The 27479-nt window shown below is 42.1% G+C and overlaps 1 long non-coding RNA gene across 1 annotated transcript in view; it reads right to left on the reverse strand.

The window, feature by feature from the left end:
• Positions 1-1551: 1551 nt before the first annotated feature.
• Positions 1552-27479, reverse strand: part of LOC126108644 (uncharacterized) — a 28565-nt gene continuing 2637 nt past the window's right edge. The window contains exons 3-4 of the long non-coding RNA XR_007523578.1: positions 5886-5995; positions 1552-4021 (exon numbers count right to left, since the gene is read on the reverse strand). This is a non-coding gene — a long non-coding RNA (uncharacterized LOC126108644). The remainder of the gene's footprint in view (positions 4022-5885; positions 5996-27479) is intronic.

Below are 27479 nucleotides of genomic sequence, written 5' to 3' on the forward strand. Positions count from 1 at the left end.
TTCTTTATTACGGCATAATGCCATATATGGCAAAAGATGATAACGTGCACTTGAAATTCAGCGAACAGTTGGAACTAGCCAATACTGTAGAATGAAACACTTCGTTTCAAATAAAATGATTCCCTCGGCGGAAAGATTCATAAAGCCAAATTTCTTTAGCAAACTTGCAAAAATAACTTCACTGTTCGTCAAATACTTGATTGCTACTAACTTGGAAACAAAATAAAATCAGAAAACTGAAATTAATAATATATTTTTGCCCTCCGTAATTATGTGAATGTATTTTAATTCACTCGATAGCTCCCGGCCACAGAAATCCATTTTGTTTTCATTTGACATGTGAGCTGTACACGAAGAGAAGCAGCGAAATCACTCGACGGTAACACAGCTAACGTGGAGGTTAACCCCCCCCCCCCCCTCCCCACTACAACTCAGACCACTCTGTGCAAGCGTGAAACTGGCAGCTAGGGCGCACGAAAAAAATTTTTCTCGTTTGTATCTGGCTGCTTGCTGCTACTACCGATACAGCTAACAGCCAAACTTCAAGTAGCGGGAGAAGGTACTGCTTAATACGCGAGTCAAATGCGCATGCGCAACAGACCGCTGGCAATTGGTCAAACGAACCTAATGTGAACAGTTGTGACGTCGTGCTCATAGCAAGCAGTTTATTGTTACGAAGAATTACAGTCTGCGCCCTACGGCATTTGACATACTTTTGCTATTTGCAGACGCTTGTGCGTGCACGGTTTTTCGTTGTTGTAAATTGCGCATTTCCTTTGCCACTAAAGTTTTATTTTTTCCCCTCTCGTTTATATTTTATTGTTGCAGTATCATTCTCCAGTAGCAGGATATAACAACATTCTTTGTTAGAGAATCTATTCTGCAGTCAAAATTACAAAAATTTAACTGAAAGCTAAAACAATGAAAAATTCCCGGAATTCTGAAAAATTCCGGGGTTTTTCCCGGTTTTCTCCCAGATGAAAATATTCCCGGGTTTTTCCCGGATTTCCCGGTTGTCCCGGGTCGTATACACCCTGTCCTCACTTTCGGCAACTGAAAATCCTGCCGATACGTGACCTTCCCAGTCAGAAATGAGGGGACGGCGTACACAGGGTGTGTGTGTGTGTGTGTGTGTGTGTGTGTGCGGGGGGGGGGGGGGGGGGGGGGGGGGGGGGGGGGGGGGGGGTGAGCAAGAGTGAGAAGGGAGCGAGCCTCGTCGGCAGCTGCAGCGGTGAGTTCGTTTCCTCGAATCCCTACGTCCGGGAAACGGGCAGAAAATGGTCCCCTCGTCTCGCCTTTAAGGAGAAGGGGAGCATCCTGTACTTCTCGCAGGGTATAACAGACCACCAAAATTTCGAAGACTAGCCATTCCGTACCGGCGATGGCCACGTCGGGGACTAGGCACCGAGTAGTGGCAGAGCACGCACTGTCTCCAAATTGGGTCACGGTCGATTCCACGTGGGACCCGTCAGTTCGAGTCGGGACGTAGACTGCGGCACCTCAGAGTCGGCCGAGTGCCGTCCGCAGAGGGACCGCACGTCACATCAGCAGAGGACGGCACGGAACACCACAGTTACAAATGCGGCGATCGTTTTAAGCGGCACTGTGGAATTACACGCTACTGCCCGTCTCGAGATCGAAAGTCACGTGTCGTATGCAAATTTCTGAGGTTACTCACCGAGCTTTCGATTACTACTTTCTGTCTGTAGTTGTGAGTTTACTAGGGGGCACAGTAACTGGAATTTTTATTTTGCATTTTATCAAACCCTACATTTACAGTATTTTAGTCCCCTTCAAACTACTGTTCGTGTGCAACGGTGCACTCGGCGCAATGCTTTCGCCACTGCCGGAAACAGTTCTGGAACTCTCGTGGCAGGATACTGTTCGAAGCCGTCGGTGCGTTTTCTTTGATGTCGTCGACATCACCGAATCACTTTCCTTTTGGACTTTGCTCCATCCGTGAAAATAAAAACAAAAGTCAGACAGAGTGAGACTGGGTGAGAGGTTGGACGAGGGACAAGCACCGTGTCACGTTTTGCCACAGACTGTCAGCCTGTCGGAGCTGTGACGGCTGGAGCATTGTCTCGGTGGAGCAACCAGTTCCCATTTTTCCCCAGTCCTGGCCATATTCACTGCACACACCTTCATATCTTCCTAACACATCCACATAAAAATATCGGTTCACAAACTGTCTGGAACAACACACTCCTTGTGAACAATTCCATTCACACCGAACACACAGACAAACACTGTTTTCACATCGGACGGCACTCGACGTGCTTTCTCGGGTCGTGGCGATGTTCGAGTTTTCCACTGGCTCTGCACTCGCTTTTACTCCCCGGCTCCGGATTGTACCTGTAGTACCGACTCTCATCCGGCAGGTGGATAGTTTTGCATTTCACTCTTCGAGCCGTGGCAAACATTAACGTTGCTTTCTCTTTGGTCACCTGCGAGTGAGCGAGGAACAAATTTTGCAGACTCCGTCTCGTGTGCAAATCTTCAGTTAAGATTTGCTGGACTGTGCTCTGTGACACTTTTCTTTCCTGAGAAATTTGGTCAATGGTCCTCTGAGAATCACTCATTTGATTTATTGTAGCAATGTTTTCATCATTTCTTGATGTCGTAAGTACAACCACGGTGTGGCACGTTTTCAGTTGATGTTTTGCCAGATCTGAAATAAGAGAACCACTTAGTTCTGCAATTTCCCCAAAGCATCGTCACTAAAGGCTTGCCGAAGCATCCCAATAGTCTCTGCTGCAGTTTTCCCCGACAGGAAACAAAATTTCACGCAGACTCTTTGCTCGTTGTCAACCCCGTCATTAAATGCCGAAGGGTGGGAACAGGAACGCAAACAAAGCACAACAAACAAGCCACTAAACTCTTACTGATGCCAGTTTCCTGAGCCACGTGGAATACCCCTAAGTAACACCACCTAGTACCACAACACGTAACAACAAAGCGTGCACATCCAACTGCACGATTCCAGGTAGTTTTTGATCCCACCTCAAAGTTCCAGTTTTCATTGTGGTTTATCAGTGTGTAAATTCACAGCTGAACCAGTAACACTGCTATACATTCAGCCATTAAACAGAATTTTAACACCAACAGAGTTGTTAACAGTTTTGACAGTCAATAGTTGTATGTGAAGTTAATAGATGGTTTTAGTGAATACTTTTACGTGTTGAAACGTAAATTTGTTTTACTCAGATATCTTCAATCACATTAAATCATATGCAAATCCCGGCTTAAGGACCTACACCTGAGGCCACAGTTCAATTTTAAATTCCGCACATTAAAATTACAGGATATGCCGCAAATACGTGGCTTGCCAAAAATTAGTTTTCTGGGTTAGCAAAAGTAACCCTGAACAGGGGATTTTGCAGGGTGCTTCCCAAATCAGATGTAATGTGAAGCATTACTTTCAGGTCTAAAAATGCCTGCAAGTAATTCTGTGTAACCTCAATATCTCCTTCCCCACACTGGACCAAGTTTTCAAGTCTTACACACTGCTCACACAACTGGGTTTTTAGCACGTAATTGGCACAGTTAAAGATTTTCAGATTTTCCATTGCGGCAATACATTTCCGTGCAAAATAATACTGCAAAGGAGCAAGGCATCGAGAAGCAGATTCAAAATACACAGAGAACGGAGATGCGGCCAAAGTCCTCGAGGTCTCTGCCAGGGGAACAGACGCGAACAACCGGCGCGAACGCGGCTACACTCCACTGCACTGTACAGCGGAATTCTGCCGCAGTCGGGGGCCGACGTCAACATACAGAACAAATGGCAGCAGGGCGGCCTCCACATAGCGGCAGGATACAGCAGACAGGGCGCCGCAAAGCTCCTGCCGGTCCCCAGAGTGGACAGAAATGTGACGGACAGCGAGAGGCAGGCAGTTCTGCAGCCCGCTGCGGCACGTGGTGAAGCGGCCGCGGTGGGAGTGACGCTGCGGGTGGGAGTGGTCGAGTCCGCGGCTGCCGGTGACTGCTGCTGCTGAAGACCTCTCGAGCTCGCCATAGCCTATAACAGGAAGGTAGTAATTGACACTCCGAGGGGGATTCACGTCATGTAACGCAGCCCTGTTATACGATGCTGTAAGTAAAACAAATAAAGGACTTGTATGCCACACATCAAGTGCCAGCAAATTACTGAAATATGTATCCACTCCTCTTCCCCCCCTTCCACACCCACCCTTTCTCCTCCTCATACTGTCTTCCTTCCACACGTGAGACTTCCTTAACTACTGCCTTTGACTTTGTTCACAAATCTCTTGGGCTTTCCGAACAGAAGTTTGTGTTCACACCTCTCGAATATCAGTCATTAACAGTTGAACCTTTAGGTGTTTCTCGGTGGTGTGCACAGACTGGTCTGTTGCATAGCACGAGGTCTAGGTTAGGTAAAAGACTGATAATCTGACTGTAAAGTTAATGAAGCCAATGAACGTGAATGCGGGATATAGTGGGTGGTAACAGGAGTGAAAACTGAAACTGCAAAGTAAATTCAGGAAAGCTGTATCATAACAGACACGTCTGCGACACGTATTCCAGTACGTACTACGTGTACAACTTTGCTTCTGCCGTTTACCAATAGGTGGCGACAGCGGTAAGTAGCGGTCGAAAGAAACAGATCGCAGATGTCAGACCGTTAGCTCGGACCTCTGTCAACGTAACCTCGTTCAAACATTAGTTGATTTGTGTCTGCACTGTAAAGTTGTTTTCTGTTGAAAATGTCAGTTTACAAGCCTAATTGTAGTCATTTGCAGGAGGTGTTACTGTTTAGTTTCAATACGAAGAAAACTGCAGCTTAGTCTCATCGAATGCTCTCAATTACGTACGGTATTAGTGAAAGAACGTGTCTCGAGTGATTTTAACTTCGCAGACCAGCATAGTGGTGGAAGAGAGAATGTTTTCAAAGATGCAGAATTGGAGACACTGCCGAGTGAACACTCGCGTCAAAGTCGGGAAGAATTGGCACGATTAGTGGGAGTGACACAGCGAGCCATTTCAAAACGTCTCGAGGCCGTGGGCACGATTCAGAAAGAAGGAACTTGGGATCCTGTGTGAGCTGAAACCGAGAGAGACTGAATGGCATTTGTGAACAGTTGCTTCAGAGGAAAAAACGGAAGGGATTTCTGCATCGCATTGTGACTGGGGACTAACCGAATATTCACAGCTCCAAGATCGTGTTCTGCATTTGGTGGGACCAGCTCGGTGTCGTGTACTATGAGGTGTTAAAACCAAGCTAAATAATCACAGGTGCTCGTTATCGAACACAATATGTTTGAGCAGAGCGTTCAAAGACAAACGGCCACAACACAGTGAGAGGTACGATAAAGTGATTTTGCAGTATGGCAACGCTCGACCCCACATTGCAAAAGGGTCAAAACGTACTTTGAAACGTTAAAATGCGAAGTCCTACCCTACCCGCTGCATTCTCCAGACATTGCTCCCTCTGACTATCACCTGTTTAGATCAATGGCACACGGCCTGACTGACCGACACTTCCGATCTCACGAAGAAGTCACAAATTGGATCAACTCGTGGGTCACTTCAAAAGATGAACCATTTTTCCGACGCGGGATTCGTACACTGCCTGAAAGATGGGAGAAAGTAGTCGCCAGTGATGGAAAATACTTTGAATGATACGTGTGTAACCAATTTGTTTCATTAAAGCCTCAAATGTTGGGGAAAAAAACGGGAGAAGCAAAGATGTACACCTTGTATTACTCACATATGTTTCACATAAATTACGAAAAATGCATCAGGGTACCAAATGAGTTTGTTGCTGTATACAGCGACCTGGAATTTGGCCTCGAGGAAATCTACAGATCACAATGGACAAATGAATGAAATAAAGAACGAAAAGAAAAGGGATCCAATCTTACCGTGTCAACCGGCAAGGAAGCGTCCAGCGATTCTTCCATTGCGGCAACAAATAGGCTGACGATTGATGTTCACAGGAGTCAACTTCTGATTTGGTTTGTGCTGCAGGGAACTGTTCATAAACAGATATTTGAATCATTAACACCTTAACCGCAAATGGAACATTTTAACACAGATTAATTAATGCGAAATAATAATTCACACACAGATTCACAATAATTTACGTAGCTGTCTTAAATACATGTTTATTGACAATTCATAGTTATCACTTTTTTCTGTTTTTATTGAGCACAAACTGGACATGCTTCTAAGATATAAAATATTGTCAAGCCAAGTACACACACAGCATTTTCTACGCATCTGCATCCACTGTGTCACACTAACGGCAGTTCAACACTGAATACATTCTAGTAATATGTATTTAAATCCACACACAGTCCAATCGCATACATATGATAATGAGGCAGCTACACAAGGGATGAACAAAAGTCAATATTTTACAGTGCCACACTACATTCAACTATTCTCTGCTTGGAAGTCTGGTCCAAACCAGGCACCACCAAAATCTGAAATGACAAGAAGTGTTCAATAATCTCTAGAAACATCACTGGATCTGTTAATTTTGACAATGTGAGTCTGACGTGCTTTTCCATCAACACTTGGTATGGAAACTGCCATTAGTTCAAGGTTTTTTTGAGATGCAGTGGCAAGTTAAACTACTGCAGGCCTAGGGCAGCAAAGCTAAACGAGGTCCGCAGTCGGACTTACACATTTGTGTGCTTGTAGCGTCCACTCTGTACAAAATGAGTCAGATGCTTCGGAAAAAAATGAAGTATTGATAACGTGTGTAGTCTATGCTCTGATGAAGGTCAGTTTTCACTGCCCATCACGTCACCTCCTGTCATGTCGTGTCTAAACACTCCACAATGCATTTCAAATGGCAGCGTCCACACCGGCCATCACATCACCGTCGAGGTTTCTCAGGAAGAAAGTTTTGATGGCTGACATCGTGCATTTATCACACGATCCCGAAACGCATTTCCTTCCGATATACAGTGACATATGGATCTCCTAACTTTGTTTTGTCACACTTTGTGTGTTATTGCTATAATTTGTACCATTTTGTTATTTATTTTGTTAAAATGTTTAATTCTATAATGAATGACAAGAGATTAATTGAAGCAGTGAGGCAGCTTATGAATTTTAGAACACGAGTGTACTTCATTACTTGCTCTATACTACATTTCTAAAGTGGACTTCTATACATACTGCTACGTTATTTAATATTTTACAACGAAATGGATGGCAGTATGTCTGCAACTTGAAGTGGAAGAGATACTATGGTTAAAACGAGATTACCGGTATTAAGTGGAATATATCTGGAAGTGGTCAGGCATTTATAATGTTCGATGAAGAAATGGACTGAAACCTTCAGGCACTGCCCCTACAAACCACTGTGAGGTGCATGGCAGAGTGTACGTCCCACTGTACCAGTACTGGGGCTTCTTCCCACTTCATTCACGTACAGAGTGCGAGACGATCGAATGCCTCTGTACCTACAGTAATTATTTTAATCTTATCCTCACGATCCCTATTTGAGGGATACATAGGGGGTTGTCATATTCCTAGAGTCAACATTTATAGCTAGTTCTCGAAACTTTGGTCGTAGATTTTCTCGGGATATTTCACATCGGTCTTCCAGAGTCTCCCAGTTCGGTTCCTTCAGTCTCTGCGACACACTACCACGAATCAGACCAACCTGTAACCATTCGTGCTGGCCTGTACACGTTCGACATACCCTGCTAGTCCTATTTGGTATGGGTCCCACACTCCTGAGCAATATTCTAGAACCAGTTGTACGAGTGGTTTGTAAGCAGTCTCGCCTGTAGACCGACTGCACTTCCCCAGTACTCTACCAATGAACTGTAGTCCACCACCTGCTTTGCCTACAACTGATCCTGCAATATTCTAGAACCAGTTGTACGAGTGGTTTGTAAGCAGTCTCGCCTGTAGACCGACTGCACTTCCCCAGTACTCTACCAATGAACTGTAGTCCACCACCTGCTTTGCCTACAACTGATCCTATGTGATCTTTCCATTTCATATCCCTACAAAGTGTTAAACCTAGGTATTTGTATGAGTAGGCCGATCCCAGCAGCGATACTCTGATATTATAGTCATAGGGTACTACATTTTTTTTTTGTTATGTGAACTGCAAAATTTTACATTTCTGAGCATTTAAAGCAAGTTGACAATTTTTGCACCACTTTGAAATCTTCTCAGGATCTGACTGAATAAATAAATATGCAGCTTCTCTTAGATAGTACTTAATTGTAGATAACTGCATCAGCTGCAGGAAGTCTGATTTTACTGTTAACATTTTCTGTACGGTTATTAATACACAACATGAACAGCAGTGGTCCCAACACATTTCCCTGGGGCACACCTGAAGTTACATCTACATCAGATGACTTACAAGTTCGCGGCACCCTCAATCGGTAAAGTTGGAATTCAGTATGGTGTTAACCCACTCTCAGCCTCAGCCTTGACGACACTTTCCACTGTCAGAGGTATAAATTCAAACAGGTGCTGGCAAGTTTCTTGGGGAATGGCAGCCCGTTCTTCAGAGTGCTGCACTGAGGAGAGGTACCTATGTCTATCGGTGAGGGCTGGCACAAATTTAGCGTTCCAAACCATCCCGAGGGTGTCCTACAGCATTCAGGTCAGGACTCTGTGCAGGCCAGTCCACTACAGGGATGTTGTTGTCGTGTAACCACTCCCCCACAGGCCAAGCGTTACGAACAGGTGCTCGATCGTGCTGAAAGATGCAACCGCCATCCCCGAATTGCTCTTCGACAGTGGGAAGTAAGAAGGTGCTTGAAAGGAAACGGAAGGCAAGTGGGCTTCAAAAGTTTGCTTTTTAGATTTTAGCATATTTGAAATGCCCGGTCTTCCCTGCATGAAACAGTTTTTATTTTATATAAATACGACAATTTTTTGTGAGATATGACAGTTTTCGTGACGCTCTCTGCATTCCGGCACTGAAATGCCGCACCTTTCTTTTTGCGCCATGCAGAGATAATGCACACCATTTAATTAAATGAAATTAAATCAAATCAAACCCACATTTATTTTGTAAAAATGCCTTGTTGAAGAAATGTCTCTACGGGAAAACCCAAAATTTAAATGAATGTGTGAATTCTGTCATTTGGAACCGGTTACTGAAAACTGTATTCGTTCAGCTTACAACACCCAAAATTGGTGATTATGATGCTACTTTACGCTTCGATGATGGTATAATTAGAAACTGAATGTTTTGGAATTTTTGGCCATAAAATCTAGTTGAAGTACTGCAAAGTCCATGGTGCAAATAGATAAAGAGAATCCGCAAAACAGATATGGCTAATTTAAAATGCACAAAAGAAGCCAGACAGAAAAGAAGAGGGACCAAGAGAAGAAAAAAGACCAGTATGGTACAGATGCTGCTCAGTTTGGTGCAAGAAAATATTTATTAGTGGTAAGTAATTCTCAACAATAACTATATTAGAATTGCAACATTAAACTTTAAATGGATTTTTCTCAAAACTACATTTTTTACTTTCAGGTACCATTATTTGATAAACTAATGGGGTTAGAAACATGAAATTTGGTCAATTTGAACTGCAGATGGTAATAAGATATTACAAGTAAATTGAGAACCACCAAACAATCAAACTGTTTTATAATAATTAATGTACAAAAAGTTAAATTTTACTAGTAAAAGAATAATTTTTTTCTTCAAAACCATACGAGGTATTACATTCATTTTACTTGTAAATTGAGATATATAAACACACACACACACACAGTAAAAATTTCATTGTTTTATCACTTATCGCTCTTTTGAAAACTCTACCTATTCAAAGGGTAAAATAGCATTGGCAGAATAGGGATAAAAACTGCCTTCCATCTCTACTTAAAGCATCAATGTAGGTTTGTGCTGTGATATTGCCATGACAAACAACAAGGAGTGCAAGAGCCCTCCATGAAAAAAAAAAAAAAACAACCACACCATACCACACCACCTCCAAATTTTACTGTTGGCACTACACATGCTGGCAGATGACGTTCAATGGGCATTTGCTGTACTCGCACCCTGCCATCGGATCGCCTTCCGTGATTCGACGCTCCACACAACGTTCTTCCACTGTTCAACCACTCCTTACACAAAGCGAGGTGTCATTTCGCGTTTGCCGGCATGATGTGCGGCTTATAAGCACCCGATCAATCGTGAAATCCAAGTTTTCTCACCTCCCGCCTAACTGTCATAGTACTTGCTGTGGATCCTGATGCAGTTTGGAGTTCCTGTGCGATGGTCTGGATAGATGTCTGCCTATTATACATCATGACACTCTTCAACTGTCTGTGGTCTCTGTAAGTTAACAGACGAGGTCGGCCTGCACGCCTTTGTGCTGTACGTGTCCCTTCACGTTTCCACTTCATTATCACACTGGAAACAGTGGACCTAGGGACGTTCAGGAGTGTGGAAATCTCGTGTACAGATGTATGACACAAGTGACACCCAATCACCTGACCACGTTCGAAGTCAGTCAGTTCCGCGGAGCGCCCCATTCTGCTCTCTCTCTCGATGTCTAATGACTACTGAGGTCGCTAATATGGAGTACCGGGAGTAGATGGCAGCACAATGCACCTAATATGAAAAATTTATGTTTTTGGGGTGTCTGGATATTTTTGATCAGAGAGAGAGAGAGAGAGAGAGAGAGAGAGAGAGAGAGAGAGAGAGTGTGTGTGTGTGTGTGTGTGTGTTGTGTGTGTGTGTGTGTGTGTGTGTGTGTGTGTACAAATGTAAACATTAGGCTATGCCACATGTCAGTGTTACCGCAATCTTTATTTTACATTTGCCAAGTTCCGCAACTGACAACAAAATTATCACTTTTTAAACTAATGTAGAACGACTGCTACAGTTAAACCTATCCCACTAACCAACTTTTTGGAGGATGTGGGTTCCACTATCATACTCTAGCTCAAATGTGTTATGCTGACCCTTTTCTTCGTTTCTCACCCCCCCCCCCCCCCTTCCCGGTGTAAACTAATACCTATAAGCTGATCTAATATTCCTATGTAATTACCATTTGATAAACAGAACTGAATGAGCTGGACAACAGTACTCACATGTGTCTTTTTCCTTTTAGTCTACAAATTAACAAGGGAGACCACTTTCATCTGAACAGAAAACTCTGCTTGGGTCATTTGCTAATTCGAATGTTTCCTTTGAAACACTCTTCCTATTTCTGTAAACCAGATACAAATTTGTTGCTCAGTGACATTTTGACAGTCTTCTCCCACTCAGAACAAGCTGTCTTCAAGATAGATGAGTACTATTTTCTGCCTGGTCTTACATTAGTAAATGGGTTTTGTAATTTCCATTTTACTTATTATTTGTATTTTTCCATAATTTTTGCTCCTGAAATCCATGGCCATTCCTTTATAGGATACTCCAATTTATAAAAATGATTATTTGATTGTCTTCTGTGCACTCCCATACCGTTTATCCAATGGCAATGAATCTTTGGCTAGTAGTTGTGTGCATGCTCACAAAGGCTCTTGTGGGGGTACGAACCCCACTGCTAGCGTCAAAAGAGGACGACATAGCCTGTATCAGCAATAGCTGGAGCCATTTCGAGCACATTCTGTATGTACATGACTTGTTATTTGTATAATTATTTCCACAAAAATAGTAAGGAGTAAAATGAAACAGCTACCCCTAGGCAGGGAGAGTGGGGGAGAACGTGCCACACAAAAAATATTCGATAACGACTTTTTGAGTCATCAGTCTTTTGACTAGTTTGATGCGGCCCACCACAAATTCCTCTCCTGTGCCAATGTTTTCCTCCCAGAGTACCACCTGCAATCTACATCCTGAATTATTTGCCGAATGTATTGCAATATCTGTCCTCTACAGTTTTTGCCCTCTACAGCTCCCTCTATTACCATGAAAGTTATTCCCTGATGCCTTAACAGATGTCGTATAATCTTGTCCCTTCTTGTCAGTGTTTTCCACATATCCTTTCCAATTCTCTGCAGAACCTGCTCAGTCCTTACTTTATCAGTCCACCTAATTTTCATCATTCATCCACAGCACCACATCTCAAATACTTCAATTCTCTTCTTCCCTGGCTTTCCCACAGTCCATGTTGCACTTCCATACAATGTTGTGCTCCAAACTTAGTCTCAGAAATTTCTTTCTCAAATTAAGGGCTATGTCTCATACTTGCAGACTTCTCTTGGCCAAGAATGCTATTTTGCCAGTGCTAATCTGCTTTTGTGACCACCTTGCTCCATCTGTCACGGGTTATTTTACTCCCTAGGTAGCTAAATTCCTTAACGTCATCTACTACGTGCTCATCAAACCTGACAAATTTCTTCTTCTCATTTCTGCTACTTCTCATTATCCGCCTTTGATTTATTCTCGGTCCATATTCTGCACTTGTTAGATTGTTCATTCCACTCAGCAGATCTTGTAAATCTGCTTCACTTTCACTGAGGACAGCAATGTCATCAGTGAACCTTACTGATGTCCTTTCACCTCGAATTTTAATTTCACTCTTCAATCTTTCTTTTATACGAACAGTAGGGGCAGCAGGCTTTATCCCTGCCTCGCACCCTTTTTAATTCGAGCACTCTGATCTTTCTCTTCCACTCTTATCGTTCCCTCTCGGCTCTTCTTCATATTGTATATTACCTACCTCTCCCTATCGCTTACCCCATTTTCCTCAGCATTTTGAACTTCTTGCACCATTTGACATTTTCTAAAGCTTTTTCCAGGTCAAAAATCCTATGAATGTTTATCTTTTTACTCTCGCTTCCAATATCTACGACAACAGCAGAACTGCCTCTCTGTGTCTTTCCCCTTCCTAAAACCAAACTTACCATCTGACAACTTTGATTTGGTTTTCCATTCTTTTGTATAGAATTACTGTAAGCAACTTTGACGCGTGAGCTGTTAAGCTGATTCAGTGATAGTTCTTGCACTCATCTGCTCTTGCTATCTTCAGAATTGTGTGGATTATGCTCCTCCGAAAGTCAGATGGTATATCACTATACTCTTAACTCGACGCACAGACATCGAGTCATTTTTTTGCCACTTCTCCCGATGATTTTAGAAGTTCTGATGGAATATTATATATCCCTCCTTCCTTGTTCAGTCTCAAGTGTTCCAATGCTCATATCCATGTTGTTGTCATCTTCAGTCCAGAGACTGGTTTGATGCAGCTCTCCATGCTACTCTATCCTGTGCAAGCTTCATTATCTCCCAGTACCTACTGCAACCTACATCCTTCTGAATCTGCTTAGTGTATTCATCTCTTCGTCTCCCCCTACAATTTTTACCCTCCACGCTGCCCTCCAATACTAAATTGGTGATCCCTTGATGCCTCAGAACATGTCCTACCAACCGATCCCTTCTTCTGGTCAACTTGTGCCACAAACTTCTCTTCTCCCCAATCCTATTCAATACCTCCTCATTAGTTATGTGATCTACCCATCTAATCTTCAGCATTCTTCTGTAGCACCACGTTTCGAAAGCGTCTATTCTCTTCTTGTCCAAACTATTTATCGTCCATGTTTCACTTCCATACATGGCTACACTCCACACAAATACTTTCAGAAACGACTTCCTGACACTTAAATCTATACTCAATGTTAACAAATTTCTCTTCTTCAGAAACGCTTTCCTTGCCATTGCCAGTCTACATTTTATATCCTTTCTACTTTGACCATCATCAGTTATTTTGCTCCCCAAATAGCAAAACTCATTTACTTCTTTAAGCGTCTCATTTCCTAATCTAATTCCCTCAGCATCACCCGATGTAATTCGACTACATTCCATTATCCTAGTTTTGCTTTTATTGATGTTCATCTTATATCCTCCTTCGAGACATGGTCCATTCCGTTCAACTGCTCTTCCAAGTCCTTTTGCTGCCTCTGAATTACAATGTCATCGGCGAACCTCAAAAGCTTTATTTCTTCTCCATGGATTTTAATACCTACTCCGAATTTTTCTTTTGTTTCTTTCACTGCTTGGTCAATATACAGATTGAATAACATCGGGGAGAGGCTACAACCCTGTCTCACTCCCTTCCCAACCACTGCTTCCCTTTCGTGCCCCTCGACTCACACACTGCCATCTGGTTTCTGTACAAATTTTAAATAGCCTTTCGCTCCCTGTATTTTACCCTTGCCACCTTCAGAATTTGAAAGAGAGTATTCCAGTGAACACTGTCAAAAGCTTTCTCCAAGTCTACAAATGCTAGAAAGGTAGGTTTGCCTTTCCTAATTCTTTCTTCTAAGATAAGCCGTAAGGTCAGTATTGCCTCACATGTTCCAACATTTCTAATGAATCCAAACTGATCTTCCTCGAGGTTGGCTTCTACCAGTTTTTCCATTTGTCTGTGAAGAATTCGCGTTAGTATTTTGCAGCTGTGACTTATTAAATTGATTGTTCGGTAATTTTCACATCTGTCAACACCTGCTTTCTTTGGGATTGCATCTATATCAAATACATAACTTTCATAGTCATGGGACTTATTGGTGTCAGTCAAGATGTTTCACTCCTAGAGTTGGCTTCATGGGAGTGGGAGGAGGCAGGGATCCAAAGACAGCGACGTATCAGCATATGGCAATGGCAATACGCAATGAAAACCTTTTAACTCCACCTGTCTACGAAAACCTTGATTCCAGTAACCAGCAATCCATAATCAAAGAGAAATCTGAAACTACACGGATTTCTCTAACTGCTCAATAACTAAGCTTGTGCTTCGTAGTTAAACATGTACCAACTTTATCTGTATCACTTTATACTATCAATGTAGGAAAAGATATACTGCTACTTACTATAATGTTATCACACTAAATTGTAGACAGGCCCAATTAAAAGACACTTACACATGTGCTTTTGGCCATGACTTAAGTGGAAAAAAAGAAACAGACACGCATCATTTCAACTTTGTGCAGAGATTAGCAACTTGCTCTAAATGTTGAGAAACTTAAAATTTTGCACTTCAGAAAATGAAAAAAAATGTGACTATAATACCAATGAGTCAGTGTTGGAATTGGCTAACTCATACAAATACCTGCGTGTACCACTCTGTAGGGACATGAAATGGAAGAACACATCGGTCCAGTTGTGGGTAAAGCAGGTGGTAGACTTCAGTTTATTGGTTGAGTACTGGGGAAATGCAATCAGTCAACAAAAAGAGATTCCTTACAGATCACTCTTGCAGCCCATCCTAGAATAGTGCTGAAGTGTGTGGGACCCATACCACATAGGACTAACAGGGGATGAAACTTCCTGGCAGATTAAAACTGTGTGCCGGACCAACACTCAAACTCAGGACCTTTGCCTTTCGCAGGCAAGTGCTCTACAAAAATTTTCATTCTGGAAACATCCCACAAGCTGTGGTAAAGCCCTGCCACCAAAATATCCTTTCTTCCAGGAGTGCTAGTTCTGGAAGACTCGCAGGAGAGCTTTTGTGAAGTTTGGAAGGCAGGAGATGAGGTACTGGCAGAATTAAGGCTGTGAGGACAGTTCGTGAGTCGTGCTCAGGTAGCTCAGTTGGTAGAGGACTTGGCAACAAAAGGCAAAGGTGTCAAGTTCGAGTCTCGGTCTTGCACACAGTTTTAATCTGCCAGAAGTTTCATATCAGCACAAACTCTGCTACAGAGTGAAAATTTCATTCTGGCGAACAGGGGATACTGAACATATACGGGAAAGGACAGCACAAATGGTCACAGGTTTATTTAATCTGTGAATGTGTCAGAGATACTGAAGGAACTGAAATGGCAGACTCTTGAAGAAAAACTATCCCAAGAAAGCCTCTTAAATAAGTTTCAAGAACCGGCATTACAGCTGCATCTACCTGGGTACTCTGCGAATCATATTTAAGTGCCTGGCAGAGGGCTCATCGAACCACCTTCACAACTCTCTACGATTCCAATCTCGTATAGTGTGCAGAAAGAACAAATAGCGATATCTTTCCGTACGAGCTCTGTTTTCCCTTATTTTATCGTGGTGATCTTTTCTCCCTACGTAAGTCGGTGTCAACAGAATATTTTCACATTCGGAGGAGAAAGTTGGTAACTGGAATTTCGTGAGAAGATTCCGTCAGAACGAAAAACGCCTTTCTTTTAATGATGTCCAGCCCAAATCCTGTATCATTTCCGTGACACACTCTCCCATATTTCGTGATAATACAGAATGTGGTGCCCTTGTTTGAACTTTGATGTACTCCGTCAGTCCTATCTGGTAAGAATCCCACGGTGCGCAGCAGTATTCTAAGAGGATGGAGAAGCATCGTGTAGGCAGTCTCCTTAGTAGATCTGTAGGCGTCCTGCCAATAAAATGCAGTCTCTGGTTAGCCTTCCCCACAAAATTTCCTGTATGTTCCTTCCAAATTAAGTTGTTCGCAATTGTCATTCCTAGGTATTTAGTTGAATTTATGGCCTTTAGATGACACTGATTTATCGTGTAACCAAAGCTTAACAAATTCCTTGTGGATAACCTCACATTTTTCGTTATTTACTGTCAACTGCCAATTTTCGCACCATTCACATCTCTATTCTAAATCTCTTTGCAATTTGTTTTGATCTCGCGAGGATTTAATTAGTCAATAAATGACAGCGTCATCTGCAAACAACCAAAGACAGCTGCTCAGATTGCCTCCCAAACCATTTATGTAGGTAAGGATTAAACGATTAATCTAAGGATACACTACAACCTGCAACATATTGCTCACACAGGGATCTCGAGGATAAGATTAGAACATGACCGCACGCACAGAGGCATTCGAACAATCATTCTTCCCACACTCGATATGGGAATGGAACAGAAAGAAACCTAATAACTAATACAATGGTACGCACCCTCTGCCATGCACCTCATGACGGTTTGCACTGTTGAGCATAGATGCAGAGGCATTCTCACAGACAAGGATGAGGCATTCTCACATGACTGCCAACTCCAGTAGCTCTGAGCACTACGCAGCTATCACACGGGACAGTAGCAGCATGTCGTCATCTGGACTCGGGGCTGAGACACCCTAGCTTCATTTCTTCACGTCAACTCCTCCTCTCCCATACGCTTCGCCCGGTCCTCCTCAATGCAGCACGCCACCATCTTGGACATTGACCTCCTCCTCTCTGATGGCTCCATCCGCACCTCTGTCTACATTAAACCCACCAACCACCAAAAGCCCCGCATTTCGACAGCTGTATTCCCTTTCACGCCACAAAATCCTTCCCGTACAGACCGTCTACCCGGGGACGGCATATATGCCATGACACGAATCGCCTTTGCCCAGTATGGTGAGGTCTCACCGACGCCTTCACAGATGGGCACTATCTCCCAGACCTAGTCTGCAAACACATCTCCCATGTTCCCTCACACCCCTAATCCTCCCACCACCCCCGAGAACCAGCCACAAAGGAGTGTCCCCCTCGTCACCCAGTAACACCCCAGACTGGAACAACTGGACCGCATCCTTTGCCGGGACTTTCATTACCTACAGTCGGGCCCTGAACATCCTATTCCATCCCTATGCCACTCCCAATCCCAACCCCTTGCCAGAAGTATCATATTCACAATGTTGATAATGACTATGATGGATCTGAGTGTGGTACTGTCAAAGGGGGGGAGGGGGGGCTGCTCCAGGGATCAGTGTTGGGGCTGCTCCTGTTCCTTATTTATATAAATGATATGCCCTCTAGTATTATGGGTAACTAAAATATTTCTGTTTGCTGATAATAGCTTGGTAGTAAAGGATGTTGTGTGCAACGTTGACTGTTTCAAGTAGTGCAGTACATGACCTCAGTTCATGGCTTGTAGAAAATAAACTAATGTTAAATCACAGTAAGACTCAGTTATTACAGTTTCTAACACACAATTCAACAAAACCTGACGTTTTAATCTCACAGAACGAGCATATGATTAGTGAAACTGAACAGTTCAAATTTCTAAGTGTTCAGATTGTAAGCTGTCGTGGAAAGCCCATGTTCAGGATCTCAATCAAAGACTTAATACTGCCATTTTCACTATTCGAACAGTATCAAAAGTGAGTGATACTTTTAAACATAAATTAGTCTACTTTGCTTATTTTCATTCACTTATGTCATACGGTATTATGTTTTGGGGTAACTCTTCCCATTCTTCAAGGATATTTTTGGCTCAGAAACGGGCAGTTCGGGCAGTAAGTGGTGTGAGTTCACGAACCTCTTTTCGACCTCTGTTCACGACCCTGGGTATTTTGACATTGACCTCTCAATACGTATATTCCTTATTGTCATTTCTTGTTACCAATATTAGTTTATTTCCAAGAATAAGCAGCTTTCACTCTGTTAATACTCGGCAGAAATCAAACCGGCATTTGGATCGGACTTCCTTCACTCTTGTGCAAAAAGGTGTGCAGTATACTGCTGCATCCATTTTCAATAAGCTGCCACTCTAATTCAAAAATCTTAGCAGTAATCCACGCACTTTCACTTTCAAATCTAAACCGAAGGGTTTCCTCATGGGTCACTCCTATTCTGTCGAGGAGTTCCTCGAAAAATTAAGCCGATTCTTATTGTATCGCTGATAGCGTTTACTTAAACTTACGGACTGACTTTTCAGGTTCATGAACATTTATTTTTATCTGTTATTACTGTTGTTTTAAGTTCATGTAGTGACACATTCCATGACCTTTGAGGTTCGCTCCTCAATTTGGTCCTACAGAACTTGACGTGTAAATAAATAAATATCTACCTGCAAGACCCAGGTGTGTGAGCTGCCCAATCGACCGACCCTGCACTTCCTATTCCTGTCCTGCCACACATTTATCCTGCCCCATCAGGGACCGGGCCACCTGTGAAAGGACCTGTCCCATTTACCAGCTCCGCTGCAACCACTGCACAGTGTTTTATATTGCTACGACTACCGACAAGCTGTCCACCGGGATGGACAAGCTGTCCACCGGGACGAATGGCCACCGCCAAAGTGTGGCCGAGAGCAGAGTAGACCACCCTGTGACACACCGTGCAGCTGAACTTAACACACTTTATTTCATTGGCTGCTTCACTACCCGAGCCATCTGGCCCCTCCCCTCCATCACGAGCTTTCTGAACTGCTTATTTATCCATTTCTCCAGCCCCAATCAATCACGATTGTATCGATGTTGTCAACATAAGTATATTCAATAGCTAGGCAAATTTATAATTATCACAACCTGAATTCATGAACATTGTAACATAAAGATACATCGTTAAACCACTTAACACAGTTGATAATCTTTACAAATAACTATATATTTACATCATTCCAAGTAATCCTTGAAAGTATAAAAATGTTTTTCCAAGAAATATTTTTTTAGCGAATCCCTATTTTGCTCATGTCTTTGATCCCTTGTAGGCAACAGCCTCGCCACAGCGGATACACCCCCGCCAGATCACCGAAGTTCAGCGCTGTCGGGCGTGGCCGGCACTGACGGGTGACCACCCGGGCCGCCACGCGCTGTTGCCATTTTTCGGGCTGCACTCAGCCTTGTGATGCCGATCGAGGAGCTACTCGACCGAATAGTAGCGGCTCCGGTCAGAGAAAACCATCATAACGGCCGGGAGAGCGGTGTGCTGACCACACGCCCCTCCTATCGGCATCCTCAGCTGAGGATGACACGGCGGTCGGACGGTCCCGGTGAGCCACTTGTGGCCTACAGACGGAGTGCTTTGATCCCTTGTGGAACTTTGTTGTACAATTTAATTCCATTATATAACATGCTATTTTGAGTTTTTGATTTGTTTTTCCTGTGGAGGTGTAACTGTTGTCTGTGTCTGGTTTCATGTGCACGTATGGAACTGTTTATTGGGAACTGGTCAACGTGCTTTTTTTATGTATATTACTGATTGCAAAATGTACTCACACAGAATTTTAAATATACCCAAAGATTTGAATAACTCCGTGCAATGGGATCTATTGCTACTTTTGGTTGCGATTCATACAGCCCTTTCTTGCCTCTTAAATATTGTTTGCCTTTCTGCTCCGTTGATCCCCAGAGGGATATGCCATAACTAATTACAGAGTTGACATATGCAAAATATGCAGTTCTAGTACACGAGTTACTACAAACCGAGTTTATTATCCTACATGCATAGCACGCTAAAGCTATTCCCTTTCCAAGTTCCGCAGTGTGCTGGGTCCAATTTAGTCAAGAGTCGACAAGAGTGCCTAAAAATTTTGTTGACGGTACACATTCTAAGTGCTCCTCATTAACTTTTAGCTCGGTACTGTTCGGTTTTCTGTTTAGGTGGAAACTAATACTGTTGTTTTCACATTTAGGGTTAATTTATTAGCCTCTATCCACTGGAATACATGGTTAAGTGTTTCCTCAGCTTTTCCACTGAGTACACTTGGCAACTCAGCTTCGATTGTCATCAGGAAACAATACTGATTCACCACATTTGACACTTTGTAGAAAATCGTTGACGTATATTAGAAAGAGGATTGGGCCCAGCACACTTCCTCGGACTCCTATATTATTGTATTTTGGTTTTGAAAGGTATGATTGGAGTTTGAGTGATCTCCACCTGTTGGACCCTGTTTCGCAGGTATGAACGAAACCACAAGTTAGTTACTCCTCTTACTCCCAGTGCATTTAGTTTGTTTAGGAAAATTGTGTGGTCTACTGTGTCAAATGCTTTGGTCAAATCAAGGAAGATCCCTGTTTTGTGGCCTCCTTTGTCCAGTGCTCTGAGGACAACATTTGAGAAATGAGCTACAGCTGAATTTGTGCTTTCGCCAGCCCGGAAACCAAATTGCACTTTACTCAGGACATTGAACCCCATGAGCCTGTTTTTCATTATGGTCTATGACGTTTGAAAAGGACGACAGTAACAAGATTGGTCTATAATTTTCAATGATTTCTGGGTCACCTCTCTAATATATTGAGCAGACAGGAGTTACCTTCACAACACATTCTCTGCTCCCGGCCTCAACCTAAAGTAACACACTGTCCCCACCCCCTCTGTCCTATCATCTCCTCCCCATTCTTGTTTGCCACCCACTGCCAATGAACCCACCTAGCTTTCCCCTCTCTCCTCCTTTTCCACTCCGTTTTCCTCACCACCTCACCTCACGGCCTCCGCACGCTGTCCCCGCTGACACTGTGGTCCCTGCGTACTCCGCCAGACGGCGTTTCTCTCTTCCCCCCCCCCCCCCTCCCCCTTCACCACCTCATCCAGGTTGCTGCTACCATACCACTTGATAGTCACACTGTGGCCCGAGCTGCCAGAGTGGGTGGCCACGTGTGCGTAAGGTGTGCTTGCTTTAAGAATGACCTTTGCGTATCTCCGTTTATCTCTTCCGATGGAGGCCACGGCCGAAAGCTCAAGTGTGAGTTTCTTAAGGGGAGTCTGAACACCCTATCCCGACAGTGTTAAATTTAGTGACTTGGCTTCCCTATATTTCAGGAGCCACTGTAGCCATTGGCATGAAACTTTTACAGGACATTAAAATGTGTGCTCTGACTACTGAACTACAACAATTGCATTTCAGCCAGTGCTTTCAGAAATACAATTTTTTAATTACGCAGTTAAAAATTTGTGTACTTTCTTTGTATGTTATCCTAAATAATTTTAATTACATGTAACATTATGTCCTTTTAGTTCAGTAGATTAAGGATACGTATGTTACTACTCCCTGAAAATTTGGATCCTCTACTCGACGTGCTTTCTGAGATTTATGGAAAAATTCAACAAAAAACGTAAAGTTTCAGGAACGGTCTCTAAAGTTTCAATAGACTAACTCAATATATGCTTAACTTTTTATTTTTAGTCACTCTGAAGCACCCTGCACCGTACTGAATATCATCCTTTTGATCTTTTTCCAAGTTTCTTCTTCTTTCTTCTTTCTGGACTCCTTAGTGGCCAACAGTGCCGCATCTCTGCTTTATCAATGTGAACCTTGTCCATCCATTCAAGGTCTCTGATGCAGTTTGCTCCAGGATTAATTCCCATATGCTGTAGCACTTTCACCCCACAAATGCTGCCATCATTAAAAGCAACAACAGCGTCACTGACCCCCACTTTCTTCATTTCAACAAAAACTTTTTGGTTAGCGCGTCCAAATAAGATTATTGAACGACTCAGGATTTTGAGTCTGACCAGTAATTCAGGATTTACCAGGTCTCTATAAAAAGGTTTTATGATATCCATGACTGCTGCTGGGATGGAATATTTATGGCTGTATGAATTGTGTGTACTGGGCATTGAGGTAATTGCACCATGAATCGGATCCAGGAGGGCAAAAGTGGCATACTGCCGGCTTCATTTTCAACAAATCCTCAGTATAAATTGTAATGGTCATCCCATAATACTGCTGTAGTTCATCAATCATTTTGTCTGTCAGCCTGCCTGTTATGGTTTTACCAGTTCTACCATCTGAAAATTTCTTGTCTCGCAAACTTTGTTTCAACTTCCTAAACTTGGTGCCCATCCTCTTCTGGACATGACCTTTATAACAGCAATCCATAGCCTTCCATATAAAAAAAATTACCGATTTTGTTACATCTTGAAGTAATACACGTAAAAATTTTAACTAGCGTACATTATACTTAGAAAATAAGACGTGAGTTTATAAGTGATACATAAATCATTTTATTCAAAAAATTGTAAATTTTATAACGAGAAAAATCTGAAATGTGGGAACTGTTTTTTTTTTCATTATACCTCCCCTTAACTGTGCCTGTCTGCAACTCAGTGTGTTATCTTTACGGTAAGTAGCAATCTATCTCGTCCGAGACTTTATATTCCTACCTGGAGTTTCCATTGTTTGATTTCACTTAATATTATTTTTTTAAGAAACCTCTTCACATCATTTGTAAAATTTAATGAAACAGAATTACGAGGTTCTTGTTGCCTACCTCTGATGTATCTCTAGCACCTGAAGGACCATCTATCAAGATTGGTAATTTTATCGCTTGCTGCCTGGTGAAATTGTGGCAGTAACACAATACCCCTAGCAAACCTTCACCGAGGGTTTTGCAGAGGGAAGATGTGACACAGTTGTCTAGTGGAACCAGGCTCATTGTCAAAATACCAATCCCAAACGTCATCAAAGCAACAATTCTGAATGGCAAGTCAAAAAGGAAGCGCACCATTTGATTTCAAAAGACTGGAGCTCCCTATTCATCTTGCATTCGTAATGACCATCGAATCCCAAGTCAGTCGTTTTAGGTACGTGTAGGCTTTTCGAACAGTCAATTATACGTCGCACGCTCAAAAGTGTCTGCCAAAAAAATTTGTTATTGCGAAAGGCAGAAAGACAAAAATGCTCTGTGTTCAAAAGTATACCAATAAACTTCAAATTTAATTACTGCACAAAGAATCCTTGTCTTTCATTATTTTGCACACGCAAATGTGTGTGCTTCACATGTGTATACATACCCCAAAAGAAAAAGAGCCATCGCAACGCATGCTTGGCACAGCTCATGTTGAATAAAAATCTGCTGCCAGCCACAATCAAAGGTGGGTTATTTAGATCACAGCCATTTTCAGTCTTACACCTATCTTTAAGTAATCATACCTTATATGTTATAAATTCTGTTTTCAAATGTAGTACACATTTTGAATGTGTGAGTTAATGTCTCGTCTGCAGGTAACAACATTTTAAGTGGCATTAATGTGTGGAAATCTGAATATGACGGTGCAAGTGAATACTTTGGTGAGAAATGCTCAATTGTGATACAGATATTCCATCTAACAGTGAACAGTTAACTAGAATCGAACGTCAAAACATGAAACTGAATGTACAGTCATTTGAAGATCAGCATACGTACAAAACTGGTCCCGATTTAAATAAACCACCTCAAACAGTGATGACAGATTTTGTGTGTTCCCTTTACTTATTTGCTGAAACTGCCCAAAGAACATTTATTTTCTTACCAGGTAGCGCACTATTGCTGTTTACAGAAGCCACTTGACACCAATTTCTCTTGATCCCCAGTCAGTAGAACATAAGGACTGATGCTTCGTGATTTGGTACTTTTGCCACTTTGTAATGCACTGTCGCGCTTGGGGGTTAACCGAAGCGTCCGATTCCACCTGTCAGCTTTGACCCATGACAAAGACGTCACGATGGCGTGGAGTTTAGTTTGTGAGAGTGGCGTGTTTGGATGTGTGTCGTTTTGATATGATCGGTGATGCTCTCTGGTGGTGTGTATGTGTTGTGTATTAGGTCATGCTTTTGGTTCTGTGTGTGTGTGTGTGTGTGTGTGTGTGTGTGTGTGTGTGTGTGTGTGTGTGTGTGTGTGTGTGTGTGTGTGTGTGTAGGCAGTGCATTGTTGTGATCGGTGGTTCTCTCTGGTGGCGTGTTTACAGTTAGCGTGTTATGTGGCATATGGGGTTCATTTGCATGGTAGCATTGCATATGTGTGGTATCGGTTGTGACTGTGCTTTCAGCGGAATATTTTTCAGTGAGTTAACGATTTTGGTTTTGTTGTGTCGACGTTATTGTAGTTTTGTTCTGTTCGTCATGTGTGAATTTTTGTAAATCGCTTTGTTTATGTCTTTGGTAGGTGTGGATATGACTGACAAGGTGAACAGTTTTCGGTTGTCGTCAATGATGGGGAACAGTGAGTTGTCTCTAATAAAACTTCTTCAGCTATTTGGCCTGTTGGCTGAAGTTGTGAAGTGTTCAGTGTCTCGTGAAGAAATCAGGCTTACTAAAGTTCTGTTGTCTCGGATAAGGGGCAGCTATATGTGGAGATGTCTTAAGGATAACAGGTCAAGAGAATTGGTAGATTCTAATTTTGATTTTCTGGGTTGTTTTGTAGGATTATATGTGGTGGTGGTGAAAGTTTTGAGACTTATGTGGTGTCAGTAGTTGCTGTTGACCTATATAGGTCAAGGGAAGTGTTCGATTCCAGTGTTTTTAGTTGATTTTGGGAAGGTTGTGTTGGTTTTATTTTATTGTTTTTGTAGTTCGGTTTAGCAGCGTGTGTTTATTTTTAGTTTGCCCCCTCCCAAAAACCCCCAAGTTCCCTTGCTTGTCCTGTTAGTTTCATTATATTTTTGGAGGAATATGTATTTGATGGTTTTTTGATCTATTTTTGTGTTTGTTGTCATGTTTATGTTATGACGTCATGGTCGCGATATGGGAGTTGTGAATGGTCGTTTCTGCCATATTCGTGATGTCATTGGTCAAAGCAGATGGGTGGAACCTGACATTTCCGTTAACCAACTGTTGGCACACTAAGTTGTTTGGCTGTGGCAGCCATTAAGTTGCCTGCCTGGACAGGTTCTATAGCTTTTGCCCTTTATTTGGGCCTGTAATTTCTACTGGTTCTTATTCCTGGAAGAAGGTGCTACAGTTACTGACCACACCAGACATTGGAACCCAAATTCACAAGCATAAAATTCCAATTGGAATTCTTAATGTAATTAACTTTGGTCACATGTTTTGAACTCAAATCATAAATAAGACCCTGGAGCCAGTCACTGTTAGGTGGTATGAAAGACTGGACCATGACAATTATTACCAGTCTTCTACACCTTACCTTAAAATTGACAGATGGGAATGAAATTTTTAAAGAGATGCTTTACTTCCAAAAATATCAGGGGTCAGTCCAGTATAGCACTATTGTGTACCAAATTTAGCTTATAATGTTACACATTGTCAATTCAAGGGCAGCCTTAGCTTAACATTCGGGGAATACTGAAGTATGGGATACACCTTGTCAGCTTCGACCAATGACATAGGTCAGCCACAGATGATAGGTGATAAACATTTGAAAGCATGAATGAATGTTCAGAAAAAAGTAATGTAGCACAGAACACATCATACATGCACATCAGATGGACCCATAAATGAGAAAGAATCTTGTGTAAAGAAACAAAATTAGAAAGCATGAAATTAACAGGACTGACATGAGAATTAGAGGGTTCTGGGTGGGTACAACCTGAAAGCAGAACCACAAAAGAAAATAGAAACCAAATTATCAGGAACCATACTATGCCACATGAAAAAATATGACATTATGGAATACTTCTAGATGAGCTCAAGTACTGTGGGTATGAATGGTAGAGTGCTCAAATGGTTTAAATCATACCTAACTGGAAGAGTGCAGGAAGTTGAAATAAGCAGTTCACATAATATGCAAAAAACTGGCGATTTCTCAAATTGGGGAACAATCAAGAATGAGGTGCTGCAAGGTTTGGTCTTGGGTACTTTTCTGTTCTTAATATACATTAATGACTTGCCATTCTATATTCACAAAGATGCAAAGCTGAAACTTTTTGCCAATGATAAACTATAGTTATCATACCCTACAGACAAGAATTAACTGGTGAAATTGTAAATGATGTTTCTCAGAAAATCATTCAGTGGTTCTCTGCAAATGGGCTCTCATTAAACTTTGAGAAAACAATACATACAGTTCCACACAGTAAATGGAATGACACATTAATAACTACAGACTTCGATCAGAAATCGGTAGCTAAGACAGAATATTCAAAATTTCTAGGTGTATGCATTGATGAGGGGTTGAACTGGAAAAAACACACGGGAGATCTGCTGAAACGTTTGAATTCAACTACTTATGCTATTAGGGTCATTGAAAATTTTGGCGATATACATCTCAGTAAATTAGCTTGCCACACCTATTTTCATTCTCTGCTTTCGTATGGCGTCATATTCTGGGGTAACTCATCATTGAGTAAAAGAGTGTTCATTGCACAAAAGCGTGTAATCAGAATAATTGCTGGAGCTCATCCAAGATCATCCTGCATACACTTATTCAAAGAGCTAGGGATCTTCACTGTAGCCTCACAATATATATATTCACTTATGAAATTTGTTATTAACAATCCGAACGAATTCAAAAGTAACAGCGCTGTACATGGCTACAACACTAGGAGAAAGCATGATCTTCACTACTCAAGGTTAAATCTAACTTTGGCTCAGAAGGGGTAAATTATGCTGCTACGAAAGTCTTTGGTCACTTACCTAATAGCATCATAAGTCTGACAGATAGCCATATAGCATGTAAGAGGAAATAAGAATTCCTTAATGGCAACTCCTACTCATTAGATGAATTTGGATATAGTAAGTGGGTAATTTCCCCAACAGCCACAATAAATAAATAAATAAATAAATAAAAAGATTAAGTGTCATGTAATATTTTGTGTAATGTAATATCTTGTATAGACACCTTTTATTAACCTGATACGTTCCACATCATTACGAAGTGTCGTATTCATGATCTATGGAACAAGTACCAATCTAATCTAATCCAAGCTGAACACTGATATCCTGTTGTTCAACTGAGGAAGAAAATACCAGTGTTAGCCATGAAGGAAAAAGCAAGCAAGCAATCAAACACTGGTATTACCAACAGCCAAAAGAAGAACATACCCAACACTGGTATCGTGTACTTCAGTTCATCTACGAATTAAGTATTGCGAAGAAAACTATAACTCTCCCATTGGTATCCTGTAGGCCAGCTGACATTACCTATTGTGGAGGAAACCACAAACACAGTACATCATTTCAGGTCGCATGTATATTAACTGATGGG

This window comes from Schistocerca cancellata, chromosome 11 (assembly GCF_023864275.1).
Source record: "Schistocerca cancellata isolate TAMUIC-IGC-003103 chromosome 11, iqSchCanc2.1, whole genome shotgun sequence".
NCBI classification, from domain to species: domain Eukaryota; kingdom Metazoa; phylum Arthropoda; class Insecta; order Orthoptera; family Acrididae; genus Schistocerca; species Schistocerca cancellata.